General features: G+C 38.3%; 1 long non-coding RNA gene across 5 annotated transcripts in view; it reads left to right on the top strand.

Moving 5' to 3' along the window:
- LOC105856005 (uncharacterized) overlaps positions 1–19277 on the top strand; it is a 132221-nt gene extending 112944 nt beyond the window's left edge. For all 5 annotated transcript variants that reach the window (XR_012922093.1, XR_012922091.1, XR_012922094.1 and 2 more), the window contains one exon: positions 1617–19277. This is a non-coding gene — a long non-coding RNA (uncharacterized LOC105856005). The remainder of the gene's footprint in view (positions 1–1616) is intronic.
- The last annotated feature ends 4812 nt before the right edge of the window (positions 19278–24089 follow it).

Below are 24089 nucleotides of genomic sequence, written 5' to 3'. Positions count from 1 at the left end.
GTATCCTCCAGGGCTGGCAGGGGTGGGAAGCAGTTTATGCACTGCTCTTTCTCAATATTCTGGGAGAGGATGAGGCACTGAGAAAAGTGACTATTTACTGGAGTGGCTTCTGAACCGCGCTGCCATTTTGACAAGACAGGCAGAATCGAAGGGCATAGAAGGTGAGTATGAAAGATGTCAAATATGAAGCCAGGAATGGCTGGCTCAGAAATTTGTAAACAGATATGCTCTGCATAAGGGAGAGCCCAGCAGAGGACCAATCTCTGTACAAGATGCCACAAGGGTTGGTGAATGAGATCCAGGCGAAGGCTTACCTATTGGAGGAAGCTTTTAATATCTGTGAATATGGTTTATTTTCAACTTTTTGTGTAGGAGGTGAATGTGTGTATGTAATTAATGCTATTTACTTTGTTTTTCGCAATTTCAATAAGTCCTGCCTCTTACACTTAGTAGCTATATGATTTGGGGAAAGTGTCTTTATCCATAAAATGGAGGTAGTAATGGTATGCATATAGAGTCATTATGAGCATAGAAAATGGTTTAAGAAAAAAAAATGCTAATATTAGTTATTATTTTTATCACCATAGTTACTGTAAGTATGCATAAACTGCTCTTCATTTGAGCACTGGCTAAAATTTCACCTTTCTCTCAAAATACCTCCAGGTCAGTTCAGTTCAGCAAGCATTTAGTGAGGACTTAATATCCGCCAGGCACCGAGGAGACGCTGATCATACTGCAGATATAACATTAACCTTGCCCTTGAGCAGCATACCTTGTAGTAGGGAAGGAAAACCCATAAGTTGATTATTTAACTGTAAGGCTGTGTTGTCCAATATAGTCACCACCATCCACATGTGGCTATTGAGCACTGAGAAATGTGGCTAGTCTGGATTGAGATGGGTTCTATGTGTAAAACACACAGTGGATTTTGAAGAGTTGGCATTATAAAAGAATGTAAAATATCTAATTAATAGTTTTTAACATGGTCTTGATTGCCTGTTGAAATGAGAATATTTTAGATACGTGAGGTTAAATAAAATACATACTTAAAATTAATTTCACCTGTTTCTTTTTCATTTTTTAAAAAATCTGGCTGCTAGAAAATTTAAATTATTGTGGCTTCTGTTATATTTCTATTGGATGGCTCTGGTCTCCTGCAATACAATGGAGGTTAAAACAGGTCATGCAACCAGTGTTGAGGGAAGGATGCCTGGACAAGCAGGTGAAGCCTGTGCTGAGTGTTAAAGGATGAGCAGAGGTTGTCCAGGCAGAGACAAGTCTAAAGGGTATTACCCCACATGAAGGTAACAGAAAAGTTGTGGAGGTCGTGACAGGAAGTGTTTGGTTGTTCCACAGCATGAAAAGCATTGGTGAGCTGGGGACTGGCAGGAGATGAAGCTACAAGGGAAGTGAAGCCTGGTTTTCCCATCCTTTAATGTCCAGTTGCCATTAAATACTCCGGTCTTTGTCTCATGCATGAGGTCTGGTTGTGATTCCACTCTTGGTTTCTTTGAAGTTTTGGACTATTAGCTGTTGAAGGTTGGAAGTTTATGTCTATACAAGGATAAACTCTCCTGGAGTATGGAACTGATGAATGCATATGTGCTGCTTGGCAGGCAAAATGCCATTTCTCCTCTGCAGGTAGTCCTAAAGAGTGGATGATCCGCCTAAAATTGCTCTCTAGAGGACAGGACCAATGAATGAGAATCACAGAGGAACATGATCTGATTCATCAAGCCCAAGGAGTGTATATGTGGCTGCATTCAAACTCATTTACCTGTCAATGGACTTCAGGTAAGGTCCATTTGGGATAGGAAAGATTCCACTGAATCTTTCAGTGGAATCTTTCCTATCCCAAATTCTAACTATAAGGAATTATATTAATTCAGAAGCTCATTATACCCATTGTATCACACACCACCCTCAGGTCTTCTGCCTTTAATGACTAATAATTAAGTGGATATTTAGTAGGTCGTGCAAGATTAGGTGAAAGAGGAGTAACATCAGGAGACCCCAAGAACCCAAGTGGACAGAGAGGCTACTGAGTCCAAGGGCATCTTCCACATCTGCTTTCCACTTTTTAATGTGCTATGAATTGCATGGAGATCTTGAGAAATGCAGACTCTGATTCATTAGGTCTGGGAGTGGGGGCAACAGTCTGTGTTTTTATCAAGCTCCTAGGTGATGTCAGTGCCTCTAGTCATGGACCACACTTTGATCTGCAAAGTCTTAGGGTCTATATATATTGGACAACCGTTTAGGAAGGGTGGATTCTACATGAAAACAGCCCTGATGAGTCATTAGAAGCCTCTGCTGGAAGACTTCTGTTGTGCCTCATCTCCTCCTCCTTTGTGGAATGAGTCTCATTTTTGTCCCTACATGCTATCTGGGCAATTTCTGTGCATTGGTCCTTGCTCTATTTTTGGAACCACTAAGCATGAGCCTAATCTTTCTTTCTTATGAAAAGCCATTTGGAAATTTGAAGAGCATTTTTATATTGCCCTTAATACTTCTTTTCAGTGCATTAAATCTCCTCATCTCCTTTAGCTGTTAATCATAGAACACGCTGGACTCTCCCAGGAATCAGTGTCCCCTAAGTGTACCTCTCCAAACTGAGCACAATGTTCCAAGCTTTGTCCAAACATCAAAAAATAAAATGGGCCTGTTACTGACCTAGCTTTGGATTCCCTACTCCTGCCAGAGAATCCTCCATCATCTTGGTTGTTTGGCAGCCACATCAGACTTTAGTCTCAGAAGTGACTTGGTTGATAAGAAAAAAAACTGTTTTTTCTCACTCATTGTTATTGACTTATCTAGCACTTGTAGAGATGATTTAAAAAAAAAAAACAAGAAGCTGTGGTATTGTCTTTTCTGATTATGAAATAAATATTTGGAAAATGTGAATAAGCAAAATGACCATTAATAGGTTGATATATATAAACCATTTTTTTCTATGCATAGGGATGCATATGTATTATTAATTGCATTTTGCAATGTCTTTGGACAAATCCTTTGTGAACACGTTTCATACAACATCATTTTATTAGCTACATAGTATCTAATCATATTGAAGTTTTGTAATTTATTGTATCAGTCCTCCATTGTTAGATATTTAGGTTGTTTGTTTTTTCTCACAAATTAATGTGTTAATATACATCCATGACATAAATTTATATATATTGTTTTAAAGGATAAGTTCCCGGAAGTGAAATTACTAAGTCAAAAAGTAGCGTATTTAAGGTTTTTAAGCTTATTATAATATTATAATATGTTTTGTTGTATTGTCCTATAGGAAAGTTGTATAAATAGTGTGCATTACCACCAACAGTAATTTAAGAGTACCAGTTTTTCTGCACACTTGCATCCATGTTCATTTAAAAAAGTTTTTGATACTTTGAACAAAAATAAATGGAATTCCATTGTTTTATTTTGCATTTTAATGACTAGTGAGATTGAACTTTTAAAATTTGTCTGTTGCCATTTTAATTTCTTCTTTGGGGGAATTAACTTATTAGGGCATTTTTATTTTTCTTAATGGCTTATAGTAGATATTTAAGTACAAAGCATATTTATCCCAAATAATTTTCCTAGTTTGTTATTTGATTTTTAGTTTTGTATTTCATTACTACTGGAATGTATTCTGGATTGTGTTTTCTATCAGATTATTTTTGATTTATAGGATATTTAGTAGGACATGCAAGATTAGGTAAAAGAGGAGTAACAACAGGAGACCCCATTTATGTGTATTTTTGTGTATGTATTGTTTAACTGGTGAGTTTGCTAAACATTCATATTTATTTGAATAGCTTTTAAAGTTAATATTTGAATCTCATCTCTTTCTTGTCTTGTTGTATTAGCTAGAAATTCTAGAACAATGCTAAATAACAGTAGTGCTAATGGGCATCCTTGTTTTGTTCCTGTTTAATTATTAAGCATGATACCAGTTTTTGGTTTAAGATATTTATCAAACCAAACATATATTTGTTAAGGAAATATCCATGTATACAGATATTTTCATAATTTAAAAAATAAGCAGCAGATGTTGATTTTATAAAAAAATCTTTCAGCATTTGTTTATGTGAATGTGGTATCTCTCAAGAATTTTAAACTTAGAGAAAAGTTCTGAGTATAGCACAAGAAAACTATTTTTCATGAACCATTTCTGATATGTTGCAGACATCATGCCCCATCAACCCTGAGTACTTTAGTGTATATTTTCTGTAAACAAGAAATATTCACCTACATTACCAAAGTCAACCATCAGAACCTAGAAATAAACACTGATAGATACGTTATCACATCATCTTTAGATTCCATTCAAGTCCTGCCAGTTGTCCCAGTCACTTCCCAGTAGTATCCAACTCAGAGTTACATGCTGACCATACAAAAATTATATGCAAAATGTTCATAGCAGCATTATTCATAACAGTCAAAAGTACAAATAACCTAAATGTCTCTCAGTTGATGACCACATAAACAAAATGTGGTATATCCATACAATTGAATATTACTCAGATATAAAAAGGAAAGATGTATTGATACATGCTAAAACATAGATGAACCTTGAAAGCATCATAGTTAGTGAAAGAAGCCAGTCATAAAAGACCACATATTACACATATTATATGATTCTACTTAAATGAAATGCCCAGAATAGGCATTTCATAGATTTTCTAAAGTTCCAGAAAGACTAGAAGCAGATCATTACCTAGGGATTGGAGGCGTTTAGAGAAGGAATGAGGAGAGACTGCTATTGGATACAGGGTTTCTTTCGGGAGTGATGAAAATGTTTTAAAATTGGATGGTGTGGATGTTTACAAATCTCTCTGAATATACTAAGAAATTTTGTATAATTTGAAAGGGTAAATTTTATGAGATATGAATTATGTCTCAGTAAATCTTTTATTCAAAAAGATGAATTGTATGTTGCATTTAGTTTTCATGTTTCTTTAGTCTCTTTTAATATGGAACAATTGCCTAGTCTTTTATTGACTTTATTAACCTGACTCTTTTGAAAATTACATGCCAGGTCTTTTGTAGATTGTTCCTCAATTTTAGTTTGCTAATGTTTTCTAATTATTAGATTCAGGTTATGCACTTTGGCCAAAAATATCACACAATAGCACTGTGTGCTAGTTGTATCTTATCAAGTGGTACATGATTTTGGTTTGTCTCATTACTGGTGATGTTCAAGTAGATCACTTGATTAAGGTGTTATCTGTCAGGTTTCTCACCTATATATTCTTTTTTTATTAGAAGAAATTTTGTTTTGTGGAAAGCCACTTTGAGACTATATAAATGTCCAATTTTCACACATATTTTTATTTATTTATATCAGTATAAACTCATGCTTTCATATTTGAGTTATGATCCATTACTAAAATTATCCATTACTAAAATTATTTGAAAACTATTTCAGCTTTCAAATTATCCCAGATTTGGCCAGTGGGAACTCCTTCATACTGTCTTCTGTGTCCTCGTGGCATGTCCCTTTCATCCTTTAAGCGTGTCCTTATTTTCTGGTAAAAGAAGATGCTCTAGTTTCATCTTATAGAGCATGATGAAGCCCTAGACTGCCTGACCCAGTCCTAGAATTATCCATTTTTTAAAGAAGCATTTGTCCTTTTAGGGGAGAATGATATTTAGAAACCACAATTTGGTATACTCTCTAAGGTATACTCACTACTCTTTGAGTGTCACTGCTTCCAGGCCCCTTCTAGTGGACTGAGCTAGGAATAGAAATATGTGTCGGTGTGTACACATGCATCGATCTTACACATGTCTAAGTGATTTTCTATATTATGTATCTAACCATCTATCTATCTCTCTGTCTACCCATCCTTTCATAAGCAGAAAACCATGAGTTTACATTGATACGTTGGTACAACTCCATAGGTTTATTCTAATTTTCTCCCTTCTCACATTTGTAACTCCCTTCTCTGAGAGTAAGAAATCCAAATTCCATTATCCATCCTTTAGATAGGTACTTACATAATCAAATCCTTGTATAAAACCAACCTTCATCTACCACCGATGCACCAATGCCCCTCCCCTGTGTGTGCCTTTCTCACACCAGTCAAGTCCCAACATGCCCCTCCCCACTGATTCCTTCTCAGACTCAACTAATGGCTTTTGAGCTGAATTGTTTTGGAAGGGAAGCCGGGTAGGAAGAGAAAGCTGTTTTTCTCTTTTGATGTATAATTTAATGGATACTAATAGGTTTTTCTTATATTGACTCCTCCTCAGGATTTTACAATATGCTGTGCTTTGATTTTTCTACTCTTTTATTTAAAATTTCTTGATAAATTAATTAATTTTGCTGACCTGAAAAAGCTTTGGAATGCCAGAAATTTTCCTTAATTTCATTCTCTTTGATTTCTACAGGAGGAATACAAGGCTTCTCTTGACTTCTTTGCATTTTCCTAGAGCCTTTGATTTTGGAAATGCCATCAGAATGATGGTTACATTTTCGGTGGTAGAAATTATTGATGTGTCTCAGAAACAAGGAATCACAGAATATCTACTTTCCAGCAGTGATGTATGACTATTGCAAAGGCCACATCATTATTTATAATATCCTAAGGATATTTTTATGCAAACAGATACTTCTAACATTTTCTGCAATTTCAAAAAAAAAATAAATAAAGAAAAAAGAATTTAAGCAAATACCCATCTGTTAGTCCAGTGTTGGAAGTGACCAGCCTTAAAGTATAATTGGAGAATCAGCCGATACCAATACTGCTATTCCTCATCTCCTTGTGTCCAGCCTGACCCAACAGAATTTCTTGGACTCCACAAAAGGTTAATTGAAAAGATAAATCTGCTTTGAAAACCATTTGTATTTTAAGCAGAGATGGAATTTGGGGAAGTGCCATGTAGCCATCTATTATTCTATAAATTGTGATTATTGTCAGTGACCTGAAACCTGGAGCAGATTATAATGATTAAATAACATCCACAGTTTTGCTCTTCAGGACTTCCTGTGACCCTCACCTGATCATCCCCACACTGCCTGGCCCCTTTAAGCCTAAGTTGCTCTTATTTATCTGGGTAGGTGGTTAATTTTGGAGGCAACCATCTTGCAGGTATTATTTTCTTCCTCGGCAGACTACAAAGCATAGATGGCTGTCCTTTTTCTAAAAAGGAATGAGGGGGAGAAAAATGATACTTTTTTGGTTATAGGGTTTAAATATATTGTTAGCATGATCAGTTGACCATTGGAGAACTGTGCCTCCCAGTGAATTGCATGTCTATAAACAAAGATACAATAGCTGCATTTTGGAAGCATGCACATTCATAAAACTGGTAGGTCACATTCATTGCAAGAGTGCATCAGCTGGAATACTGTCTGAGCCTGTGATTAGGACATTTATTTATTTCACAAATGTTTATTGAAAGCCTTCCAGGTACTGTGCATGGTGTTAGGTGCTGGAGATGTGTTACTAAGCAAGGCAAACATGCTTCTTGCTGCTAAATGTTTCACAACTGGCTTTCCAGAAACGAAAACTCTGATTTTTAGTATTTGCCAATTTCTGTGGTGTAAATTCTCCCACCAGAGCCAATTGCAAGCCATCAGTGTTATCCAGTGTGAGGAGGTATGGGCACAATCGGCAACTGTGAGCCAGTGTGAGCTGGCTTTGGCACACCACTGGTCCTTGCTGGCCAAGAGCTTATAGTCAAGTTGGGGACACATACATTTAAAATATTATAACCTCAAACTGTGATAAGGGCTGTGAAGAAGGGGAATATCTCATCATGATAGAATATAATAAAGGAATTATAAGCTATATTGCAGCATTACTGGAAGTACTCCCAAGGAACTGATACTTAAGCTGAGAGCTAAAAGTGCAAAAGGAGATTACTAAATTAAAAGGAGAGCATTTCAGACAGATGTTATAGCTCATTGCAAGGGCTTTATGGTGGGAGGGAACTTGCTGTTTTTGAAGAAAGTAAGAGAAGGCTTTGTGGCTAAAAAGTGAGAGGAAGAAGAACATGTGATGAGTTTGAAGTGGTAGGATGAACCATGGTTGGCTTATAAACTATGATAAGAATGTGGATCTTTATCTTAAAGGCAGGGGTTATCCATTGAAGAGTTTTAAGCCTGGGATGGAATGCCTTTGGGAAAGATCACTCTAGCTATAGCACAGAGAATGGATTGGACTTGACCTGGATGGAATGCTGGGAGGCAATCAGGAGTCTATTACCTAGTCCATGGAAGAGATGCTCGTAAATTGAACTAGGGTGTTGGCAGTAAAAGTGGAAAGAAGTGGAGAGAGTCCAGAGATATTTATGGCTATGAATTGAGGTGAGTTAATAAGGGTTAGTGCCCAATATATTACCAGGTCTGTCTGGGGTTTGAACAACTGGTGCAAACAGTGGTGTCTCACTTTCTCTGAGAGTGGTATCATAGAAAAAAGTATGAGAACACCATTTTGTATATCTGTGTGTGCACACAGGCAAAGAGGAATCATAAATCTTGGGCATGATGAGTTTGAAGCATCTTTGAGACATCTCAACAGATGTGTCAAGTTGGTTGGGCCTAGAACTCAGAATGAAGGTTTGGCATAAACTCTGCATTCTTGAGTGATTTGCATATGGATGGATTTTGAGGAATCTTGTGTCATTAACCCTGCTCTTTAGGTAGCAGACATCTTTTTCTCACTTATTGGACCATTTAAACTGTCTTTTCTGTGGGTCTTTTTCATTTGTATAAGGGGATAGTAATGCGTCTTGCCATCTTCAACAACATTTGGGGAGTATTGAATTTATTTTCTGAGTTATTTTTCCTTAAATATTTGTATGCACTTTAATAGGCAGTGTATTAAATGAAATAACACATGTAAAGTGGTTAACATAGTGCCTGGCACATAGTAAGAACTCAGAAAATGGCACTTTTATCATTATTATCATCATCTTCATGTTTTGATCACAGTTCCCTAATTTTCATTATCAATAGGCTTGCTTTAACAACATATTGGAAAGGGACTCATGATCTTTAGGGGAAGATGTCTAAGGTATGTAGACATCAGGAGGAGTGTGTGTGTGTATGTATGTATGCATGTGTGTATGTGTGTAAAGGTGTAGGGAAGTAGAGAAGGTTCTGAAAGGAGAAGATACACCAGCTTTGATACAGTTACTTCTGAAATATGTGAGATTAGGGGGGAGTTAGGCAACAAACAAGAGGTTTTTTTTCACTAAAAATATGTAAAATTTGAATTTTGATGACCATGTATTTCTTTTATAATTTTTAAAAAAGGATTCACCTTGCCAAAGTTTAAAAAGCATATTTTTCACATGACAATGGCCAAACAGTGACCAAATGTATAATGGATACAAAGCAGTTATTATGAGAGAGTCAGATACTGTAATATATGAATCATTGCAGAGGGAATCACTGCTAAATGGTTGTTAAATTGTTTTCCTGGCTAAAAGCAACTACAATGGTTGACAGAATCAAGGCACTGTATTCCAGTTGCTACATAACAAACCACCCAAAACAGTAGCTTAAAATAACCAGAGCATTTACTTTGCTCATAGACTTGCAATTTGGCTGGGGCATGATGGGGACATTTTGCCTCTGCCCTATGTTACATCAGGTGGGGTGACCATCTGCAGGAGCAGTCACGTGTCTGGCGGTTGATGCTGGCTGGACCCCATGGAGCTGTGGCTGGAACATCTACATGTGGCCCTTCCACGGCTGCTGGTCTTCCTCACACTCACCTCATACATGTGGCTGGGTTCCAAAGGCAGCTGTCCCAAGAGGGAGCCAGGTGGAAGTTGTATCAACTTTTATGACTTATTCTTGGAAGTCACACAATATCGCTTCCTCTATATTCTCTTAGTAAAAGGTAGTCACAATGCATCACCTACGTTCAAGGAGAGAAAAATAGATTCTACCTCTTGAAGGGTGAGTAACAAATTCTACAAGAGCATGTGGGATCGGAAATATTAATGTGGCCATTTTTGGAAAATACGACTTCCCACAGTAAGTCCCCTCCTTTCCAATGTCACCTGTGCCACAAATCTGCAGTGCACATATGGAAAATTAGCCAGAGTCTCTCAGTTGCCACAGCTGGACGTGAGAATTGCAACTCTATTCCAAAACCACAATCGTGCATGTGAGAGCTATATTTTGACATGAGAAACCAAAGACTTTTAGTATTGCAGTGTTGTCTTTCCCATGCTTAGCAAAAGTATGAGTTTTAAATTAATTTTCCAGTGTACAGTCAGATTTATCTTGACCTAAAAGACAAATTGACACATTCTAGGGATGGTGAAAATCCACCTTAGCTTGGTCTGACCCAAGAAGCTAGTGGGTTTATATTATTTGTTTTTGTTTCTAAACTGACTCCTGAAATGCAACAAGAGATAGAGCACAGAAAGGAAATTCATGAAAATGAATGTTTGCAATAAAATTTCAAGTAGTTCTCTTCAGTGCACATCAGTATCCTTCTTATCTACCAGCCACACGTTATACCAGGCTGTGCGAAACTTATGTGTTATTTGAGAGTGGGATGCATTTCTCATATTATTTATTTATTAGAGTTTGAGTCAATTCATTCATCTCTATCCCCAATGCCCTTGGTTTCAACTGGGGCATGTGTGCATAGACCGCTATTAACAGGAGACTAATCACCCTGTATTTATCGATTACCCATAGAGTAGTGCTTAAAGGATTGTCAGAAAAATCCAATTAATTGAGTCCACTAGATTAGAATTTCCTTTTCTTTTATGATGTGAATTGTTAGCCCCAAACAAGCTGTAAATTGCATTTGCAAAGATTCTATTTTTTAAATTTTTATTTCTTTACTTTTTTAGAGACAGAGTCTTGTTCTGTCACCCAGGCTGGATGGAGTACCATGGCCTGATCATAGCTTGCTGTAAACTTGAATTCCTGGGCTCAAGAAATCCTCCTGCCTTAGCCTCCCAAGTAACTGGAACTACAGGTATGCACCACCATACCTGGCTAATTAAAAAAAAATTTTTTTTTTAGGGACAGGGTGTTGCTATGTTGCCTAGGCTGGTGGCTGGTCTCGAACTTCTGGGATCACTCAAGTGATCCTCCCACCTTGGCCTCCTGAAGTGCTGGGATCACAAGCATGAGCCACTGTGCCCAGTCAAGATTCTAATTTTTAAAAACACTGTTATTATAAATATTGATTTTTACAATATATCCAAGTTCTTTCTTCACTTAAGAAGTTAAGGTCATCATGTAACAGAAGTCTTAAAAACTTAGCATCTTTTGATAATTGACATGTAAAACAAAACAAAAAACAAACAAAAAACCCCAGACTTTCACATTGTCTTTTTTTTTTTTTTTTTTTTTAGACAGAGTCTTGCTCTGTTGCCTGGGCTAGAGTGCAATGGCGTCAGCCTAGTTCATAGCAACCTCAAACTCCTGGGCTCAAGCAATCCTCCTGCCTCAGCCTCTGAGTAGCTGGGACTACAGGCATGCGCCACCATGCCCGGCTAATTTTTTCTATATATATTAGTTGGCCAATTAATTTCTTTCTATTTATAGTAGAGACGGGGTCTCGCTCTTGCTCAGGCTGGTTTCGAACTCCTGACCTTGAACAATCCGCCCGCCTCGGCCTTCCAGAGTGCTAGGATTACAGGCGTGAGCCACCACACCCGGCCATTGACTCACTTTATAGTAGAAGCTCAGCTTTATTAAAAAAAAAAAAAACATAAATCTCATCATTTCCCTCTTTAGTTTTGTATTTTGACTGAAGTATATTTTATACATAAATATGGTATGAATAATGATGATGATGATTATCGTTATTAGGTCAGAGTTTTTCTTTTAGATCATCCAAGTCCCTGTCATTGGAACTCATGGAGTAAATGAGCAACTCCAAACAATTCATTATGGTTAGAGGAAATGCATGAGGCAGACTTCACAAAAGTAGAAATTGTTGTATGGGGTCACAGAAAGTTAGTAAGATTTCCACAGGTTGGGGAGTAGATAAAAGACATTTCTAGGTAGAGGAAACAGAATAAACAAAGGCACAGGTGCTTGAAGTTGCATAGTACATTCAGAGCCAGGTGGGTAGCTCAGGGTAGCCAGGGTACAGTGTATGTGGAAGACATCCGTGGCTTGAAATAGTCAATCTTCAGTGATGGGAGCAAGAATTCTATCTTGGTTGCATGGCCAATCATCTAGAGTGGCTTTTTGAAGAAATGTGTCGAGATAGATTCTGAGGATGCACCTGTCTGGGGCTGATCAGGGCTTAGCTGTGGTACAAGACTGAACAACAGGGTATCAGTGTCAAAGTATTTTCTATCCCTAATCTACATGATGAAAATTTTTTTGTATGTATTCTGGATCTTAAGAGTTTTCTCACACACCTTCCCTTATCTTGATATCCAATATCTTTGTCCTTCTCTTCATTTCTCATTGTGATATCTTGAATTATATATTGAGATCCTCGAGGGATTCATGAAACGCTGATTCTTTAACAAAAGGGTTGTTTTGCCATCGGCTGTTCTTTTAATCCTGATGGTGAGCTCCGAGGCAGGGCTCTGCTGGAAAGTAGTGAAGTGGCAAAAACCAGATGAAATACAACCCAGGGTCCACTTTTGAGTTTCTGAATCAGTGATCAAGTCAAAAGGATGACTGGTTAGCTGTTAATCTGATTTGCTGCATTTATGGATTTCTTTTTGAACACGGATGGGGCACAGACATATTTTTCTCCAGAAGAAAAAGAGCTAAAATAGAAATTAGATCCCACTTTAGTTTTTGCCGAGAAAGCTTACACTGATTATCAAAGCACCCACCTTGTTATACGTGTGTATATTAATTGGTCTAGTGATTTTTCAATTTATTAGTTTCTGAAATAAATCTATGTAAGTGCTTTAAGGAAATTTAAAAATACATTTTCACCTACTCAAAAATATGATTTACGTGAAACCTTTTGTCATTTCCACCAATTTTTAGTCATGTGTAGAAATAATCATTGGGACAAAATATATAGGCTCTTCCTGAATACCATTTGAAGATTTGATTTTTAATTAGCATATTTTTTTTAATTCTAAGGCTTTCTTAGGGGGCCACATGTTAGCATTCTGAAATCAGAATGTGTACACTGTGATTTCTGTGAACACTTCATGGAGTGTTTCCTGTCTGTTCTACCTCCTGTCTCCCCACCACCCCATGCCCAGTCCCAGTACCCAAAGGCTGTTAGTAAATCTATTCTGCTTCTTGGCCATTTTAGAATTGAGGAAATGTGGGAAGTGCATGCATAGAGGATGGATGGTGCTCATTGACTTTTCAAAAATGAAGGAGTGAGTATATTGTCTGGATTAATAAGGCAGAGAAAGAATTTCTTTAACAATTTCCAAGCCATCGTCTTCCTTGTCCCCTTTATTTTGAACGTGGCTCTGAGTACATCTGACAACTGGGAGTTTTGAGAAGACTTTTCCACAGTATCTAAAGGAGTATGAAAAGCCTTATCAGGTGCCTTAAAATCACTTGATCTCCAATATTTTTATATTATTTTAGTAAGCTGATGAGGTCAGTTAGGTATTGGTGCTAAGGGGGAACAATTTTCCTTTTGCCTAGAGATTAGGTCAAAAACCTTAGGATCTTAGAATATTAAATTAAGGGAGAATTTTTAATGCTGTCCATCCCAGCCAAAGTTTGGGTATGGGGTCTTGTCCTCTAAGAATCTTCTTCTAGCTTTAGATCTAGAGTTCTATTTGGTAATTCCTCACCCTGATGATTATGAGAAGTTCTTAGACTTCCTGCCCATTCCTTTTGACCTTAAAATAGCTGCATTTAATCCAACTTAAATTTTCTGGTTGCTTTAGATGAATAAGTAGCTTAACTCTCAGCAAAGTATAGGAGATATTGGCGGGTCAGACAAACTGCAGTTCAAACCTCAGTTCTACTACTTCCTACCTTTGTGACTGGCCTTTTGACCTTAACATCTCTGAGCCTCATTCATTTGTTCAAGTCATTCAAAAAGTGATTGGTGCAAATGAGGTTTGTGCATCTAGAACAGGGCAGCACCGTCCTGGAGGCTGAGCATACAGTGCTAAGCCACACAGACACAGTTCCTGCTCTCACAGAGCTCAGCTCCTGAGGATACATGAGCATGAGTTGCCAATTACTAAACAGAGGATAAGTTCTAGAGAAAACCCCAGCTTGCAGATGGGGACACACGGCACAGGCAATCCTTTCCATGAGGTTATGTCAAAACTGAGATAGGAAGAAGGATGAGTATTAAGGCAGTTAGGAGCAATTAGGAGTGCCTTAACTTCCTCCCCTGTAAAATGGGGACACAACTACCTTGTTGGGTTATAGTAAGAAATAGACAATACATGTAATACATCAGGGCTGTGCCTGACAGTTCAGTGTAGGGCCAGAAAACGTGTTGAATAAGTACCACCCCAGTCAATGGGACTCAGAAATGCATAGGATGCTGTCTCCATCCTCCTGGGTAGTAGAGGCCAGAAGTCTGGCTCTAGCAGCCTGTGCTGCCTCTGTTATTGCTCTTGTTCCACTGTATTTGCCTGTTCATGCACCTAAATCTCAAGACCCCAGCCTAGTGAGGCCAGCGCGTCTCTCTTGCTCACTGTTGAATCTTCCAAGCTCAGCAGCTTGTGGACCTTTATCAGTCATGTTAGCTCCTGTCCAGATGTGGCTTGCATCCTGCCTCATCTGCTTTCCCTTACCTTTTCAGCTCACACCCACCCAACTTTCACCGGCCAGCACCTATATTTACTCGCCTGAAAGTTTCCTCTGGCTGCTAAAGGCCAGTCAGCTCACACAAGAGGGAGGGAGGCTGGCAGTGCAGGGGAATTAAGCTGTAAGCCTGTCCCCTAGGTGCTTTCCACAGTGCTGGATGATGAGTGGTGGATAAATACCCCAGCTCCTTGGCCCCTTGGGTGGGGCAGCTCTTAGGTATGTATCCTACTCCAGCTCCCAGAGTCTCCCCAGTAGTCACGCATAGTGAAACCTTGGTCGATAATTTACCTTCCATTGGCTGATTTTCCTTCTTTTCTTACTTTTCCTGCTTCCTTACCAATGATTCCTGGGATTACCCCTCCTCCCAGACAAACCACTTACGCTCAAGTCCTTGTCTCAGCGTCTGCTCAAATGAAAATGTCCACTCAGCACCTAAACCACTGTCCTGTACTTAGGGAATGTTGCAACGTAACAACAACCCATTCCCATGACGGGAACTGAAAATGTCAGAGACACGTTCATTCCCAGCTGTCCTTACAGCCAGGGTTAGGCACGTGACCTCTACTTTGCCAATCAGATGTAACTGCCCCCAGTCTCTCAATTGGAAGCTGACGTCATGAAGAGTAGAAAATGCCCAGAATTAATTCTGCTGACAGATGGTGGCAGAGACAACAATTTGAATGGTAGATTCCAGAATCCAGTGTTGGGGACATATGGTGCAACCAAGACTTCAAGAGTGGCAGTAATGGTGTCGTCACCAAACACTTCTGCTTTGAGAGTTTTGGACACTGCTCCTTCCTTCGTAGTCTCCAAGCCTGGTTCTTTGCTCCTCTCAGGGATTCTCTGAGCTCTCCGGTATCTTTTGTAATAAGTTCCTTCCCTGCCAAAATGTCAGGGTTGGTTTCTGTAGCTGGTAACTAAGAATGCTATGTGCCTGTGTCCATCAGGACCCAGCCAGAAAAAATAACCCTCTAGATCCTTCATACAAATGGGATTTAATACAGACAGTTGGTTAAAAGGGTGATGGTGAGGCTGAGAAGCCAGACAGGGAGCAATGAGGCAACCCAGAGGTTAGTACCTGCTGGAAGCTGCTATGGCCCCAGGGCCAGAGAGACATATGGAGTAGGGTGTTATCAGACCATCCTCTGGCAGGAGGGGCTGCCCGGAAGGGCTGATCACTGGGGTTGCAAGTAATCAGAAGCTGGAGGATAATACAGAGCAGAGCACGGGAAGAGCCAGAAATAGACAGGAAAGCCAACAGGCCATTGACATGCACACGCAGTAGGAGCTTGGGTACCTTTTGGTTGAATGAATGAAGGGAATAATCAGGGAGAGAGCTGGGCCCATCACCTTATGTTGTACCAACTCTTAAAGGATAGGGGAATAAGAAGATTCCCTCTAAAAAGAAGCATTCAGAGAGCTAGGAGGAAAACAGGAAAGGATAGTGTCCTGGAAGCCGTAGCTCGGAAACAGTCAAATCTGCCAGACTCTTAACTGGATTTCCACTTAATAGACCTCTGAATTGTTCGCTGGGTCTAGAGTACTTACCATGAGCCTTGGGTAGCATAGCTTCTAATCCGGGCTATTCCCTGGGTGACTACAGTTATTTTATTTTATTTTTTTTGAGACAGAGTCTCACTCTGTTGCCTGGGCTAGAGTGCCATGGCATCAGCCTAGCTCACAGCAACCTCAAACTCCTGGCTCAAGCAATCCTGCTGCCTCAGCCTCCCGAGTAGCTGGGACTACAGGCATGCGCCACCATGCCCGGCTAAATTTTTGTATGTATATTTTTAGCTGTTCAATTAATTTCTTTATATTTTTAGTAGAGACAGGGTCTCACTCTTGCTCAGGCTGGTTTCAAATTCCTGACTTTGAGCGATCCGTCTGCCTCGGCCTCCCAGAGTGCTAGGATTACAGGCGTGAGCCACCTCGCCCGGCCAACTTGGGTTATTAAGTGAGGATAACAGTGCTTGCCAACTTTAGTTGGGCAAGGTGAGAAGCAATGAATAAGGAAGATTTTTAAATACTTGGCAAAATAGAGAAATGCATCACAGCAGGAATCTTAATTGATAAAGTAGAGGTAAGTGCATTGACTCTCACAGTTTGAATTTATCGACTATCCTATATGGCTTATGTGATTAAGTGAATGTGTCATTTTTGTTAATGGCAACACTGCCTCACTGCATAAGAGAAAGCAAAGATCTGTGTTTGGAATTTATGAGAAGAAACATAGGAGAAAGGGGAAAGGATAGGTTTTTTTTTTTCTTTCTTTATTTCTACCTCTTTTATTATTATTATTATTTTAAAATTGACAAATGATTGTGTATATTTATGACATATAACATGATGCTTTGAAATATATGTAAATTGTGGAATGGTTAAATCAAGCTAATTAACACATGCATTACCTCACATAGCATTTTTTTTGGTGGTGAGAACACTTAAAATCTACTCTCGTAGCCATTTTCAAGTATATAATGCATTGTTATTAACAATAGACAGCGTGTTACACAATGGACCTCTTGAACTTATTCCTCCTGTCTAAAACTTTGTACCCCTGGATCAACATCTCCCCAACACCTCCCTCCCCTGGCCCCTGGTAACCACCATTCTATTCTGCTTTTATGGGTTTGACTTTTTTAGATTCCACTTAAAAGTGAGTTTGTCTTTCTGTGCCTGGCTTAATTTCACTTAACATATTTTCCAGGTTCATCCATATTGTGACAAAAGAAGGATTTCCTTCCTTTGCAAGGCTGAATAGTATTTCATTGCATATATATAGATATACATATACCAAATGTGTGTGTGTATATCTATATATACACATATGCCATATATATATATATATATATACACATTTGCCATATATATACACGTATGCCATGTGTGTGTGTGTGTGTGTGTTATGTTTTCTTTATCCATTCATCCATTAATGAACACTTAGGTTCCCTCCGTATCTTGGCTATTGTGAATAATGCTGCAATGAACACAAGAATGCAGATACTAGAAAGAGCATACTTTTAAGATTCAGACAGACCTTGTCTTATAATCTCAGCTCTGTTACTCATTTAAGACATATTTTAAATTGGGTTTCAGTTTCTTCATGTTTTAAATGGGTATCATGATCATAATTCCTGGCTTAGAATTATGAGAATTTTAATGATTGTGTGGGCAAATTTTCTAGTGCGATGCCCAATACAGGATGGGCACTTCATATTTTCCCTTCCTGAATTTCCCTTCTTTTTAACCATTGTTCTAACCTAGGGGGAAAAAGCGAGAAAGTAAACTGAAATACTTTTTCTAGAAAAAATGGCTAGCATGAATTGGTTTTATAGAGAAATGCTTAAAGGAATTAAATCCCCAAACTCCATGTTGCTGCTCATTGTTGAAAGCACCAAAATCCATGGGAATTATAAATCCAAGGCCATTTGCTCAGAATTTCAGATGTTAAGAAAATATTCATCTGTGTTTATTTTGCTGCTTATAAAACACTTACTTCCCATTGCTGCTATAAAATGTCCCCTCACTTGTATTTTGTGTGGGATTTCATTCTCAGGTGGTGCCTTGATGTTTCCGTGACCCAGGCAGGAGTCCCCATGACTGTATCACACTGTTTCTGACACAGCTGGAAATATGATCGCCTCGAGGCCGGTCACAAAGGACCTGGACCTCTGCCATGGGCAGCAGCAAGGAGTGTTGCCAAGATACAGTGCAGAACACAGGACCTTTCCGTCTCCCTCTGGGTTTTTGGAGCAGCTGTCTCTAGCTCAGCTGTTGAAATTTCAGCTCCTTCATTGAAATCCAAACACATCTGTCCCCCAGACAGGAAAATGCCTAATAAAGTACCTTCCTCCATACTGGCTTGTGGTTTTAATCAGCTCGTCAAGACAGCATGAGCGCTGAGAACCTCCACGGGGCCTGCCCAGTGAAGGAGACACACCCCAGTGATGGGTCACTGGCAGAGAAAAGTGTCCTGACACAGGGATGGCCACAGACATTAGAATGTTCTAGAATGTTAGCTTGGCTTGGCTTTCAAACATCGTGTGGAGCTCAGATAAAACTGGGTCTCACTTAAGTGTTATCCTTGTATGGGCAACTTGTGCGGCTGTGCCCTCATCCTCCAGTTGTACTTTGGCATAATCCCTTTTTATCCATTTAATTTCAGAGTTCAACAGGGATACATATCCCTTTATTTTTATGTCCGCAACCTGCCTTGAGATGTCAACTTTGTATTGGGACTTGCTGTTTTAAAAAATTTCACTTCAAGTCCAAATTTATTCTTTTGTTTTTAAAGGAGTGGTTGTAATGTCAAGCCAAATTTAAATCATGTTCTAGGTGGCAGAGGTCAATAAAAGAAAAAAATAAAGTTTTCCTTTCCTCATAATGAAGTCAGGGAAAAAACAAAACAAAACAAAATCTCCAGGGTAATGGAGACCCATGTGTGTGTCTGTGGAATGGAATGCTGTCCCCTTCCTGGGATTGTTCCCTAGCGGTGCTAATTCCGTGGTGGGCAGTTCTACCAACCCCTCACCTAGAGACCTCTCTTAGAACTTGGTGCTGTGAATTACTGCAACAGCACCTGGTCTACCTATAGTCCTATAGTCTTTGTTCATTATATATATATATATATATATATATATATATATATATATATATATGTATATTTTGGTAATGAAATGGCCATAGTTAACCAAGTCCTGTTCTTTCAAGATTATTTCAAACATATCTAGCCATTCATTTTAATATTTAATTCCATGCTCTAAATATAGTGCTACCTCTACTTACTTCCTGTTATGGTAGTTAAAGATTTCTCTTACACCCCTTTACCCTTCCTCCATCCTGCCTGCTTGCCATTATAATCTCAGTATTTGCATTATTCTGACAATGGAAATATTTACTGCTCAGCCAAGGAGCATACTATCATCACTATTCCTTTCTTGTGCACTTATTATTTTTATTAGAGCTGATAATTTGCTCATTTAAGAAAAAATTACCTCATTTTCTCTGTGCATGTTAAGTCTTCTCTACCCCATAATGGCCTGTAATGGTCAAGGCTTGGTTTTCAACACATTAAATATAGAACCATATTTAATTTTTACAGTAACTCTGCGAGGTAGGTAACTATGATCCTTGTTTTCATAGATGGGAAGCATGAAGCACAGAGAGGTTACTTGGCTCACATGAGATGGTAAGTGAAGGAGCCAGGACTTCAACCCTGGTAGCCTGGCTCCCGCATTTAAGCTGAAGCAGTGCAATATCTGGAGATACAACTACCTACACCGGCAACTCTACCAGCTAAACCAATTAGTTGAATTATTTTTTATAGAGCTCTTTCTCCTGTGTGTCTCTGGTCTCTACTTGCATCTGGATTGCTCATTCTCTAAACCTATGCACACTTGTCATACTAAGACTTATTTTCATTATTGTCCAGGGAATTTCTTTCATCTTCCTCTTCTTTCTTGGCTTACCTTACTGCTTACTTTGGTCGGGGGAGGGCATCTTTTAGAAGAATTCTTAAGAAAGAGTACAAAGGTGGTAAAGTTTTCTTAGATCTTAAATATCAGAAAGTGTTTGTATTCTCCCTTGATAAGACTTAGTATGCTATTCACTGCCATTCTTATTCCTGATGATTTATATGTGAATTGTTATTTCCTTTCCTGAAATTTTTACTGTCTTACGGGTGTACTGAAATTTTACAACATTTATTGTGTTACGTGCTCTCTAGGCCTTTTCAGTCTGGAGCCTTATCGTGTTCGGGTCCAGAAAATGTTCCCATAATCTTTCTCTTGATATTCTTCTTTTTCTGGATCCTGGATGTCGGGCCTTCTGCATTGGCCCCCTAGTTTCATCTCTCTTCTATTTTTTAAAATAAGATTTTGAGATATTTTCTTAGCTTTATTTTCCAAATCTCTCTCTCTCACACACATGCACATATATATATATTTTAGCTATCATATCTAAATTCTAAGAACCTTTTCTTTTTCTAATAATAATCTCCACTTATCCTTTCTCAATAGCATCATTACCTTGTTTTAAGGATGAATAGCTTCTGAGGTCATTAAATACAGTTTTATTAAAGTTTTCTTCTATTTAGTGCATTGTCTATTTCTTTTGCATTTCCTTTCTTCCTTTCTTTTGCTTTGATATCTTTATCTTTTATGCTGGAGGCTTTCTTCAAATGTCAGGTAGTCCTTGGCTATCTGTTCCTATTTTAAAGTTAGGTAAAAAAAAAAAAATGCTGTTAGGAAGTTCTGTGCACTTGGACTTGGCTTGTTGACTGTGAGGTACAATGTGGAATAATTGGGTAAATAAATTGGCTTTTTAATTGTGAGATTCCTAAATGTCAGTACCTGTGGCTCTTCATTATTAAAAACAAGCCTCAAAAAATAAAAATGGAAAATTAAACTTCCATGGACGACCTAGTGTTTTTGTATAAGTCTGTCTATGTGGTCAACTTAAATTTCTGGAAGTGGAGAGCTGTTGAACGTGTACACTAAACTTATTGAATGATACCACCAAATTGCCTTACACAGTGAATAATAATTTTCATCTGGAGTCTACGAACCACCAGAATCACTGAGAGGACCTGTTAATTCCATATGCCTTTGGGGTTTTTTTGCTCTAATTTTTTTTTTAATCTGATTGCTCTGCTGTCCGACAAGGAATTTTACCACGTGGCAAAGACATTTTGGGAAAGGTCCTCTGCTCCTATGAGGTATACCTCTGCTCCTGCTGGGGTCAGCAGGCACTCAGTGACCTCTCTACTTGTGTTGCTGGGTACGCTGAGGCTCTGGCAGAATCACCGTGAGCCTGTTCACCTTGGCTCAGCCTGAGATCTACTCTGACAGATTTATTGGCTCTTAAATATTTATCCAAGCAGAACGTCTAAAGCAATATAAGGTTTGACTCATTTGCACTCCAGGCAGAGAGAAAGAGATGAGAACCGTGAGGGGTGAAACTCCACAGAGATGTTAACTCCACCCCCCACCCCATCCTTACAAATTTCTTTAGCAATGGAATTCATCATGTCTTTCCAATTTAAGGTCTCTTTTTTAATCAGGGTTTTTCTCAGTCCTTTGGTATGAGAAAAGTACATTGACAGAAGGAAATTAACAAGATCACTCAATCAATCATTGCTTTATTCATTCACAAAGTATTTGTTTTGTAAGAGAATATATTACATAAGCCATGGTACCTGTGTCCAAGAAACTTGCAGTATTCTCTAGCTTTTCTAGGAATGAAGGCTAAAGAAAATGGCTTGAATTTAAGTAAAAAGGGAATTTAGAACAATAAGGAAGAAAATATAAGGAATATCACTCTGAATATTATCTGTATTTTACTAATGAGGAAAATATAGCTTAGAGGGGTTAAATGACTAGGAATAGTTTGCTCACATGGTAAATGGTGAAGTCACAGCTCCAATTCAGGTTCTAGTTTCAAAGGTCAGTCTACAATCCTGACTGATGCAGTTTTCTAGCTCCATCTACTTAGCATATTGACATCCTTCTCTGTACTAGGGGCACGGAGAAATGCTGCACAAAACAAAACCACTTTGCATACATAGCTGAGAGAGAGAGAGAGAGAGAGAGAGAGAGAGAGAGAGAGAGAGAGAAAAGTAGATAGAAAGAAGAAAGGAAATTTCCATGTGCCAAAGATAAATAAGAACTTCATAGCCAATGTGGTAAATGCACAAGCTTCAATGCCAGAACAGCCCAGAGGATATCAGACATGGCTGTGTATAGGACCTAACAGCTATAGGTTGGGGATTTAACACACATCTAGAATGAAAGACTTGACCTAGTGCCTGTGAAAGGTAAGGAATTGGAACTGAAATTCACATATAAAGCCAGGACAAAGGAAGAGCTGCTCCTATCATATAAGGGGACTGTAAAACACCTTGTTCATGTACCACACAGCAACTGGTAAATTCTCACCGATTAGATATCTGGATGGGAAAAAGATCCCCACAATATATGGAAATTAAAAAATCTGTACCATGCATAGGTATAGAATTCAAAATTTACACTATTTGCATGGTACAGGAATCCCAAATGAATATATTAATGTAAATACTTGACCAGTGAAACTCCTGGAGTTTACAGAAGAATCAAATGTAAAACTTGTCTGAAGGGTTATTACACCATGTTAAAGTACACAGGAATTCCACAGGGAAAAAATATCCTAGCTGACAATATGTTCACAGTGAAAAATTACAAACTAAGCAAAGAAATAGTCTACAATATGGGAGAGTCAGCAAATATATGTGGAAGAAATGGTACCCCAAGAACCTGAGATAATATAACAATCTAAAACCATCTAGAAATTAAGTATATTTACAGTCATTGAAGAGATAAAGAGACAACTAAAAACCCCCATGAAAGAACAGGGTACTAAAAAAGAACAGGGAGATATGAAAAACAACCTAATAGGACAATTCAAAATGAAAAATTGTTAGTAAAATTAAACATAGCCTACTTTAAGAGCATATTAGACACAGTTGAAGAGAGAGTTAGTGATATGAACGATATATATGAGGAAATTACCCAGAGTGCTGCAGAGAAAAAGAGGCATAAAATCCAAAGGAGAGGTTAAGAGATAGGGAAGATTAAATTAGAAGTTTCAATTTAGGCCTAATGGGAATTTCAAAAGGAGAAAATGTAGAGGAGGGAATATTTTAAGTGAAAATGGCTGTGAATTTTCCAGAACTAATAAAAGACATGAAATATCAGATTGAAGAAGCACACTGAGTCCTGTGCATAATATACGTATAATGTATTAATATCTATTGCTAGATTCATCATATGAAGGGCAGAACACTGAAGATAAGAGAACTCTAGTTGAAAGCAATAGAGAGAACAGACAAACATACAAAGAATCAATGATTAGATTAACAGGGACTTTAGCAAAATAGAAACCAGAAGACAGATCTGATCAATCATCAGAATTACCCAAGGAGCATATTAAAATATAATATTCTAACTGAGATGCTATGGTGGGTTTAAAAATATACATCTAACAGAAACTTTTCAAAAGAAGACAGAATAATGGCCAGCAAATATATAAAAAATGCTCAATATCTCTAATCATTAGAGAAATGCAAATCAAAATCACAGTGAAATATCACCTACCCTCAGTGAGATTGGACTCTATCAAAAAATCTCAAAACAACAAATGCTGGCGAGGATGTGGAGAGACAGGAACACTCTTACATTGCTGGTGGGACTGCAAATTAGTGCAACCTCTGTGGAGAAGAATCTGTAGATACCTCAAAGAGCTAAAAATAGAAATACCATTCAATCCAGCAATAGCACTATTAGGCATCTACCCAAAAGAGCAAAAGACATTCTATAACAAAGAAATCTGCACCTGAATGTTTATGGCAGCACAATTCACTATTGCA

This window comes from Microcebus murinus, chromosome 12, assembly GCF_040939455.1.
Source record: "Microcebus murinus isolate Inina chromosome 12, M.murinus_Inina_mat1.0, whole genome shotgun sequence".
Classification (NCBI taxonomy): Eukaryota; Metazoa; Chordata; class Mammalia; order Primates; family Cheirogaleidae; genus Microcebus; species Microcebus murinus.
Note: the sequence above shows the minus strand (reverse complement) of the source record. Positions and strands in the feature narration are given on the sequence as shown.